The sequence below is a fragment of the Aedes aegypti genome, chromosome 2 (assembly GCF_002204515.2).
Source record: "Aedes aegypti strain LVP_AGWG chromosome 2, AaegL5.0 Primary Assembly, whole genome shotgun sequence".
In the NCBI taxonomy this organism is placed as follows: Eukaryota; Metazoa; Arthropoda; class Insecta; order Diptera; family Culicidae; genus Aedes; species Aedes aegypti.
In genome coordinates, this window is record NC_035108.1 from 57,116,358 (window position 1) to 57,126,993 (window position 10,636).

Sequence of the window (10,636 nt, forward strand, 5' to 3'; positions counted from 1 at the left end):
CGTTGGCCCTAGATGTTTCGGAATATGAGTCAAAAAGGTACAGATTCAGTAAGAAATTTATATTATTTTGTTGTTATCATTTCGAAAATTTACATTTGGAAACTTTTTTTTAAAAGCTCGAGAAATCACTTCGTTTTTACTGGAAATCAATATTTTAATTTTCATATTTTCCAACTTTCTTTACAGCTTGCAAGTCTTCATTCACTTCCAAACCAGATGTGGTCTATGTTTCCTGGTATAAAAATAAATTTAAAAAGATATCGAGTTTTAGTATAGATAGATTAGTTTAGTTTGGTTTAGTTTAGATAGATACCCGGGTAGAGGAGAATAGCAAAAGAATAACAAAATTCACCATTTAAATAGAATGTTTGAATAGCAAAATTTGTTCTTTGTTTGTTTGAAATAAGAGATAAAATAACAAAAATAATAACTGAGTTTGTTTGGCATAATAACTAAATCATAACATATTTTGCCAATGTAATAACAAAATAATAGCAAAAATAAAAGCAACCGTAAATAACAAAATATGTTACCGTAACATGGGGTGTTAAGGGATGAAAAAAAAGTTCTACTCAAATTTCGAGCAACTTTTAGTATGTCAATAACTGAACAAAATACAGTCCTACCATTCTCCCGGCGTGTATATCAAAAGTCAGTCACAATAAAGACGATTCTATGGCAGATTTTAGAGATTATAATAAAAATGTGTGATTTTTGACGAAAATGCAAAATGGGGTGTTAAGGAATTTGAGCTTTGTAATAAAACTATATTTTGTCAACAGCCAAAAAAATGTTATTTTGGTCAATTTCGTTGATGTGTCCCTTCAACTCTAAAGGTCTTGTTCAATCTAAAGATGATATTACTTCAATATAATTCATGTTGGAGCTCCTGAAAACGTTAACCGTTTTATTTTAACTGATAAACTGCCATGAATCGCAAGTCAAACCCGTTTGCATTTTCGTCAAAATTGAGTGGAGTTCAGTTTTCAAATACTTTTTCTGCTGCACTAATGAGATAGTATGATTTGTTTGGGCAAAAAAACAGCAAGTCCCAGAATGAAAAGTAACCGCATACCAGTCGTATTCGTATTAAGAACGAGTTTGGAAACTTCACAGCCCATTTTCTCAATGCCTACATTTTACAGATGAGACTGACTTGCGATTCACGGCAGAAAATCTCTCATACATATTGATTATATTTTCAAGCAAGCTATCAGTGCATCACACAATTGACTTGAAAAGATTTTTATACTCATATGCAGTATTCGTATCCTAGAGCAGTGCAGAGCAACTTGTCAAAAGAAAGATAATTTCAACAAGCTTTAAGTTTGAATAGGACAAGTGTCCAATTTGCCTTTTAAATAAAGCACCACACCAAATAACGGATTTGCATGTAGCACCCAGTGGCATGATCAGAAAATATCCTAACGGAAAGTTTCCAATATAGAGTGGAAATCGCACACACTATATCACAATGTACTCAATCCTAGACAACACTCAACACATGTCCACGAAGCCTAAACAGTTTTCCAAAAAAAGCTCGGAAATAATCTAAATAGTGCTTAAAAGAATCAATAGCTCCAAAACCATCTCAAATAAGATAATCTTTCCTATTTCCAAACTTTTCACTAATGTGATGGAACAACTTTTATCATGAAAACCCCATATTTATATTAATCAGTTTCTATCTACATTTTCTACCAATTTAAGCAAATATTGAGAAAAGTAATTTTAGGTGATATTCTGCGACTTGCGAAATAGATCCTTTAACTTTACATTGAAGGTTAACTTCAAGGAACAACCCAAAACTATATTGAAATATATTACGGCACAAATCGAATGAGTTTAGTAACTTAGAAAAGTTATAATAGATAATCCCTTAACACCCCACTTATTTTCGAAACGAGACTTTTTTCATAAAAGTTCTTAAAAATCGATAAAAAGTTTTTGTCCGTATTATGATCTCAATAAAATTTACTTATCTTCTACGTTACTACCGAATTTTTCTCAAATATATTTCATGGTTTTGTAGATGAATGTTTTTAGCCCATAAAATTCGAACAAAAATGTTTTGAAACGTTTTCAATATCTAGAAACCATCATACTTCATTTTAATAGACAGCTCCTATTATATAATGTAGCTCACAATTCTTCGAACAAATAGAGCATTTCAGATGACTTATATATGGACTTTCAACATTTCTGTGATTTGTCGAACTTGATTGAGAAGTTCAATCCCTTAAAACCCCACGTGTCGTTAACACCCCATTTTACGGTATATTTTGTTATTATTTTGATATTGATAATAACCAAATAAGCTATTCACGAGTAGATCAAAATAACGATACTTTTATTTCTTTGACTTTAATATCTAAATTTAGCATGATTAAAAAATAAACTTTTAGCTTTCCTGCTAAAAAACTTTTGTTTTTTGAATCTTTAATGAATATCATATAAACAGTAAAACGAGCTACTGTGGCAAAATTTAATATTGATGTATTCTCATAAATTAGTTAAAAAAAAGTTTTCAAATATCAAAATAATGACATATTTTATTATGATGGCGATTTTTGTTATTCTTTTGATATTTAATGTTTTTTAGTATTTTTGTACAAATAACAAATTTTACCATGATAGATTATTTTGTTATTGATTGATTATTACATGAATTTCAAGTATAACACATAAATAACAAATTTTGCTATGATAGTATGTTTTGCTATTGATGAGATATTTAATGTCATATATTAATGACATAATAATGGTTTTACTAAATATGATTGCAAAATGTGTTCATTTTATTACTATTTTTTTTTTTTTTTTTTTTTTTTTTTTTTTTTTTTTTTTTTTTTTAATTTTCTTTATTAGTATCATTCCAAACATTACATTCATTTCTTATATCTAGGTGTTCTGTGTTATTTGACAACACTATCATCCTAATTTGGTAAAACAAATTTAAGATTTAATTAACATTTTGTTAACAACATATTACATTTCATTTGCCGTAGCAGTTCAGTTTTTTTTTACAGGTGAGTTGATTTCACCTGCTTATAAGAGAAAAAAAAAAAAAACATATAACGCATTAATCGTGGCAATAGAAGATTGTAACGATTTTTGCCTGAAGTTTACCATTATTTTGTTATTCACCTCTACCCGGGTATCAAGAATTTAGTTCTAAATTATTGGCATTTTTTTGTTTTTTGATTTCTAGTGTGCTTATTTGAACTCACCATCTAGAGATACAGATTTGTAATACAGATATTTTGCTTCAGAATACAGAAACACGAATAATGTAATAAAAAATACAGATTTTATTGTGGTAACCCTGGTCCCAACTAGAACTGTACAGAAAACCATAAGGATTTTGAATAAAAATAGAAAGATAAAAACGACAACAACAATTTAATGTCTTAGACATACTGCTGCCGGGAGATGTACCTGATGTAGTGGTTAGAACACACGCCTCTCACGCCGAGGACCGGAATGAACAAATTTTTGATTATAAATGTGGTTTGATTCGAAACTAAATTCAGCAAGTTATATTCCCTATATTACAACAAATGTTTTGAAAGGACAGTTACTGGCATTTGCTGAGGTGCACGTCCATCTGACTTAATTACTCTTTACAAAACACCAATTTGGATGTTTGAGAATTTGTTTGAAGCTCTTGACTTCAACTAATACTTTACATAATCTATTGAAAGTGGCAGTGAATATCGTAAAATCGATATCAAAAATTAAATTGCAAATTTCTATTGCAATATTTTTTATACAAGCGTCCGATCATTGATATCTTAAAATCTTTATGTAAATGCAACCCTACAAGAAAAAATTAAATTGCAAATTATATGTAATGTTTAGCTTTTCGGTTCCTTTTATTGTTTATACGAAAGATTAACGCCAATTTCTTCCCCTGATTTCCAAGATTACAACATTAATATTCATTCTCTTCTACCACTTCTAGACTTCTCTTTATATGAATAATTGAAACGAATTTCGAAACACGAATTTGTTGTAATCCCCGTTTTGCGATTTTATTATTTAAACGAAGTTACGATCAATTTTATTTCACTGATATATCTTTAAAAAAAATATTGCTGATTTTGGAGTTTTTCCCCATTTTTTCAAATTACAAAATTCTTGCTCTATATTCAAAGATGAGCTAATTGCTTTATATATCGTACAGTGAGAGGCAAAATAAAGTGCCCACCTTACCAGTTTTCGAATTTCTCTCATTGATTTGGTTCAAATTAAAGTTAACACACCTAAATCTTTTGTGATATTTTATTTTTGATGTTCTTTTAAAGTTGCACTTACGAAATTTTGATAAAAAAAAGAATTTTACTTAAAGAAAAAGAAAATCAATTTGTATTGAAAAAAAAGTAGTGACAAAAATAAGTGCCCACTTCCTTCTTGGCCCCAGAAAAGATGATTTAAGAAAAATAAAAAGCAATTTAATAGTTAATGTGTCCTCCTTTGGCCTTAAGGACTTGCTGGAGGCTCTTCGGCATGCTTTTCACCAGGTTTTGTAGGTGTTGTGGATCTAGTTCTTCCCAGGCGCGCTCCAAGGCTTCAAAATAATTATTTTTGTTGGTAACACCAGTTTTTTCAACCCTGGCATCGAGAATCGCCCACAAATTCTCGATGGGGTTGAGGTCTGGGCTTTGTGGAGGCCATTCCAGCGGTTTAATCCGACAAGACCGGAAAAAAGACTTGGTCTTCTTTCCAGTATGCTTCGGGTCGTTGTTCTAGAGAAATATGAATTTCTCTTCAAGGCCCGTCTGGATCAGCGAAACCTCCAGATTTTCCAGCAAGATGTTAATGTAGGAATCTGCCATCATTATTCCGTCGATTTTCACGAGGTTTTCTACTCCACTCCATGAAAAACACCCCCAGACCATCACATTTCCTCCTCCATGCTTCACCGTTCCTTGGATGTGGTGCTCTGCATCACACACGAGCCCGCCGCTCTCGGTTAGACAGCTCGAGCTTCAGGAGCGCCACATCCAAGGAACGGTGACGCATGGAAGTGTGATGTGATGAAATGTGATGGTCTGGGGGTGTTTTTCATGGAGTGGAGTAGGAAGCGTCGTGAAAATCGACGGAATAATGACGGCAGATTCCTACATTAACATCTTGCTGGAAAATCTGGAGGTTTCGCTGATCCAGACGGGCCTTGAAGAGAAATTCATATTTCTCTAGAACAACGACCCGAAGCATACTGGAAAGAAGACCAAGTCTTTCTTCCGGTCTTGTCGGATTAAACCGCTGGAATGGCCTCCACAAAGCCCAGACCTCAACCCCATCGAGAATTTGTGGGCGATTCTCGATGCTAGGGTTGAAAAAACTGGTGTTACCAACAAAAATAATTATTTTGAAGCCTTGGAGCGCGCCTGGGAAGAACTAGATCCACAACACCTACAAAACCTGGTGAAAAGCATGCCGAAGAGCCTCCAGCAAGTCCTTAAGGCCAAAGGAGGACACATTAACTATTAAATTGCTTTTTATTTTTCTTAAATCATCTTTTCTGGGGCCAAGAAGGAAGTGGGCACTTATTTTTGTCACTACTTTTTTTTCAATACAAATTGATTTTCTTTTTCTTTAAGTAAAATTCTTTTTTTAATCAAAATTTCGTAAGTGCAACTTTAAAAGAACATCAAAAATAAAATATCACAAAAGATTTAGGTGTGTTAACTTTAATTTGAACCAAATCAATGAGAGAAATTCGAAAACTGGTAAGGTGGGCACTTTATTTTGCCTCTCACTGTACGTAACTTGATTAGACCTTTGAATCCAAACAACTTCATAATAGGTTCTGATAGATTGAGTTCTCTCCATGCATTGAATTCTATAAACTTTAATTAGAAAATTGATCACATTCTTTTGAAGCTTAAAAATCGAAGAATAATATTCAAATTTATGTGGATTCCTGCTTATGTGTTTATGGCAATAAGCCAGCTGATTCTTTGGCTAAAAATTTTGTGGCTCGTGGAATTTTCTACAATAGATAAATTTTAGCTTTAGAACATCATTGAAAACATAATAACTATTGTATGTATAGTTGACACTGCAGTCATCGCATTTGTCTGTTGATAAAGCCTTATTGTTTAAAATATCCCTACACGTGAATGTGTAATGTGAACCAATATACATGCAACAGATATTCATATTACGTAGATATTAAGGATTCAAATTGATGTAATTGTGGGGAATTATAAAGACTTTGATCACGTTGCGCTTGTGCAAACCAAATTTACAGTAACTTAGAAATAAATTCATCAGTAGTTTGGAAACCTTATATAAAACTCTGTCCAACATCTGTCAGTGATATTCTTAGAAATAAATTTTATCATACTATGAAATAAATAAATTATCTACGTTAGATATCATATCTTGTTTAATTTTCATATGTTTTAATTTCATTGGTTTGTTTTTCAGGATTGTTTGAACCATTTACCAAGAAGAATTCCTCTTTCCTTTTTTTCTGATTGAACGGTCTGAAGATTCTGGCTCTGCGATGGTTCAATACGAGTGTAGCTCACGAGAAATTTTTTATATTGTTTTAGAAAAGATGAAGAGGTTTTATGCTTTGTTGAGAATATATTTTTCAATGATTGCATGAACTTCACGTTCTCGTGGGATAACTATGCTGCACACAACGATGGAGCTACATGAAAAAAGCTACCATTTTTCAGGCAATTCTATCACTTACAGTTTTCTACATCTGTACATCTGTACATCCGATCAATCAAGGGCTTTAGAATAACAATTAGTTATTATTTCCAGTACAAACATAAGTAGACACATAATGGAACGATTTCAGTTCATTTAATTGCATCACAAAATAAAATCGTCCGATTTGTTTATCTTAATGACAGCACTAGCTTTTCCTGAGTAAATTAAGTTTAAGCCAAGGCTTGCAAAAAAAAACATATTAATTTTAGCGCAGAACAAATAGTTTGATTTAAGAAAATTTTAGCCAGAGATGAATTCTTAAGAACAAAAGCTCTCATGAATATTCAATCATACCAGACGAGACCAGCGAAATTTAACTAGACGGAATCCATTTTTGTTGTCGACATTTTAGGATCATAATTACAATATGTGAGGGAAATTTTCAATTACAATTGAGATGTGCACAAAATTATTCTGTCTGGGCATGGAATGGAATAAAATATTTGATAGGCTATCATGATGTCGTAATTGTAGCGCGTTGTTGTAGATCGAAGCATTTTATATCATTCTCCCAGTAAATTTTCTTTGGCATAAATACCATGAATTGCAATCTAAAAACATTATTTTAATTCATTATTATTATCATGACGGTTTCAATATTATAAAAAGGTTATGATTTATTTACTGGCTGATGTTGGTCCTATCATAAGCTATTAACATTGGTTTTATTCCGTGTTTTTGGATATCGCAAGAGATGTAATAGCGCTAGTTGATTTCTATAAGACTATATTATATTTAACAGTATACTACAAGGGTAGATATATTCATTCGATACAAAACTAAAAAGTCAGGAAGGGTTTTAAGGTATAGTCCTAACAACATCCTGTAGTGTGGGCCCTTTTGAATTTACGGGAGTTTTATCGAAGGTTTATTAAAGTTGTTAGGACTAATAAGTTCTAAAATGAGCTTGAGGTGGTAACAACACTGCCGTGAATCGCAAATCAGACCCATCTATAAAAAGTAGGCATTGAAAAAGTAAGCGGTGAAGTTTCCAAACTTGTTTTCCACACGAATATTTCTAAACATTGCATAGAATTGGAACATATTCAAATCATAATGAAACTTTCACAATTCTTTTCTCCTTCGGAGAAAAATATAAAGATAATTAAAATACGGTTCATTCTAGGGTAATCTGTGTGGGACCCATATGCGATTACTTTTCATTATAAATCAATCTGATTTGTTGTTTCTTCCTATTTTTCCGAAAATATCATATTATCTCATTAGTGCAGCTCTGAGAGAGAGGAGAAAGCTCACTGACAACTGGCTTGTTTTCTTGGCTTCTTCGATTTATTCTTCTCATGTTTGGGTTGTGGTTCGGAGAGCACAAACTGGGTCAAAACCATTTTCTCATCCCATTTGTTATCAAAAATATCATAAAATTAAAAAAATCCAATAGCAATTTCAGTCCAATCGACAAGATTTATATATTCAACGATTTTATATGCGAGGGCAGAGGAAGACAACCTGAATTTTCAGTCACATCCAGTTTTAGTTTGGCCAAGTTTTGACGGTTTTTCACGCTCTGCCCTTCGAATGTGCGGTTTTCCAGAGACAGTTGATGACAGGTTCCCTTGACTTTTGGGAGTTCGCAATTGAAGCCAGCTGTCTCCTCTCTCTCAGGTGCAGCTGAAAGAACATTGGAAGTTATGTTGAAAACTGAGCTCAACTCAATTTTGACGAAAATACCGTTTTGATTCATATTACAGACACTTAAGGTTTCAGTGAAGTAGAACTCATCAAAAAGCATGTAAAATTAATCATTCCATATGATTCCTCCGCGTTATCGAAAAGTGAAAACACTTAACATTCGAATGGCGAGAGAAGATTTTGAATACGCAGAATGAATAATTTTAAATGTGTGGACTTTCCATGATTCTTATTCCGGACGCTCCCTTGCATTTGCCTCATATTCCGGACACTTGGATTCGAAATCCGGACAGGTCAAACAAATCATTAATAGAAAAGTCAAATCATTAAGGCTAAGTAGCCCGTCATTCGTTTTGGCAACAATGATGACTTTTTAGCTTGCATTTCAAAGTGATAAAACTCAGGCTTGATAGTTTATATTGAGTTGAAAGAGTATCACTGTACGCGCTAACATGCTTAAAGTATGCTAATACTTTTTCAGCTGTGTCAGTGCAAAACCAACTGATTTTCTTTGAATCGAAATCGTGAGATGAATTAGCATCATCAACGACACGTACAAATTTCAATGATGGCCTACTTCGCCTTAATTGAAATACACAAACCACTAGAAAGACGCCTAAGGTTGCTGGCCATTAGAAATATTCATAGATATCTATAGAAAATGCTTATGAAAACGAGCCTTGAGAACTTTTCAACAGCAAAAATTGAAACATTTTGTGTGAAATCTTTCCTATACAAAGCAGAGTGTCCGGAATTTGTAGCTGACCGTAATATGAATCAAAACGGTACAGATGGAACTGGCTTGCGATATACGTCAGAACAGCTTGTAGTAAGTAAAAAAAATGTTACTTGGCGTGAATACCTGTAAATCTGTTCACTTATCATTATTGAAAAGGTCGAAGTTGTGATATTATGCCAGATCTTACGGTTAGTAAAACTGGACTGGAATGTCTGGTGACCATATGTTTGAAATGTTAAATTACCAGAATCTCTCCTACAATGCTTTCGTATACATTCAACTTAAGACGCATGGCCTGTCGATCTCTACCTACACCTATCCGTATTCAAACAATAAACACGAAACTGTTCGGCATTGCGAACTTTTCAATTGCGCTGTTATTGCCAATGTACCCAAGTAACCACGAAGCTGTATATGAATACTTTATGTTTGCTCTATAGTGTGCTATCAGATTTTGTTTTAAAGTAACATAACCTTTAAGAGCTTTATAAAGCATAATTAAAGTGGGAAAGGGCCCCACAACAACCAAATTAATGCAATACTCGGTAAAGCAGTTTTAATGCACAAGCCCTACTAAAGCATTTATGTTTGTATATTTAGGGTTCATGATGTATATTAGCTTAAAATAATGTATGTTTAGGGCTTGCGTTAAAAATAAACAAAACAATGAATCCATTGACTACCTTTGGATTTCTTTACCATACCAATGATTTTTTTTGTTGGAATCAGGATTCGAATCCACAACTAGGATGATGGGTGTACTGGATGCCTGGCGCGTTGGTGTCCTGTGCTAAAGCTGCTGATGTGATAAGGTAAGATAAAAGTTCCTTATTAACGAAGCCACTGTGTGTGTTAACATTACTATTCGCCCAGTTATTACGAATAGAAAGAATTCTCTTCGGCGATTGATTTCCTTTCCTCACCAAATGAAACATCAATAGAAAGAATCACCATTCTTTCTCGTAGAAGAAATAACAGAACGTAACTCACTAAACAAAGCCCTAACGCATTAAACAGATTTCAGGGGAGAGAAATTGATCGACATTTCCTCTCGCTCTTTATGAATAAAAGAGTCTCATAGATAAAATACAACAATTTTGAATGAATACATATATCCATAGATCATGAAATGGGGGTTCGAGATGAAAAAAAGTCATTTCATTATTCTTCCATATCCCACAAAACGTAATGAGCGAGTGCGAACGTGCTCGTTCGTCTTACTTATTTATTACAGATTCGAGTGCGTTTAATGAGGTTATGTTATCTTGTATGACAGCATAACTGTATATTCACTCTAAACGCTTAGCATAATGCTATATTAAAATAATGCTACAAAGCATTTACAATGTTAATCAAATGCATCATTGCTTGACAGTTATTGAATAAATGCATGATAACATTATTAATGCAAAAAATGTTGACTTTCGACCAAATTAATGCAATAGTATAATGCTTGTGGTTACTTGGGTAGAGAACCACCCAATACGAGAGAGAGAGAAAGCTTCCAACGCA

General features: G+C 33.1%; 1 protein-coding gene across 2 annotated transcripts in view; it reads right to left on the reverse strand.

The window, feature by feature from the left end:
* Window positions 1–10,636, reverse strand: part of LOC5570087 (myb-like protein Q) — a 476,649-nt gene that overhangs the window by 64,989 nt on the left and 401,024 nt on the right. The window lies entirely within an intron of this gene.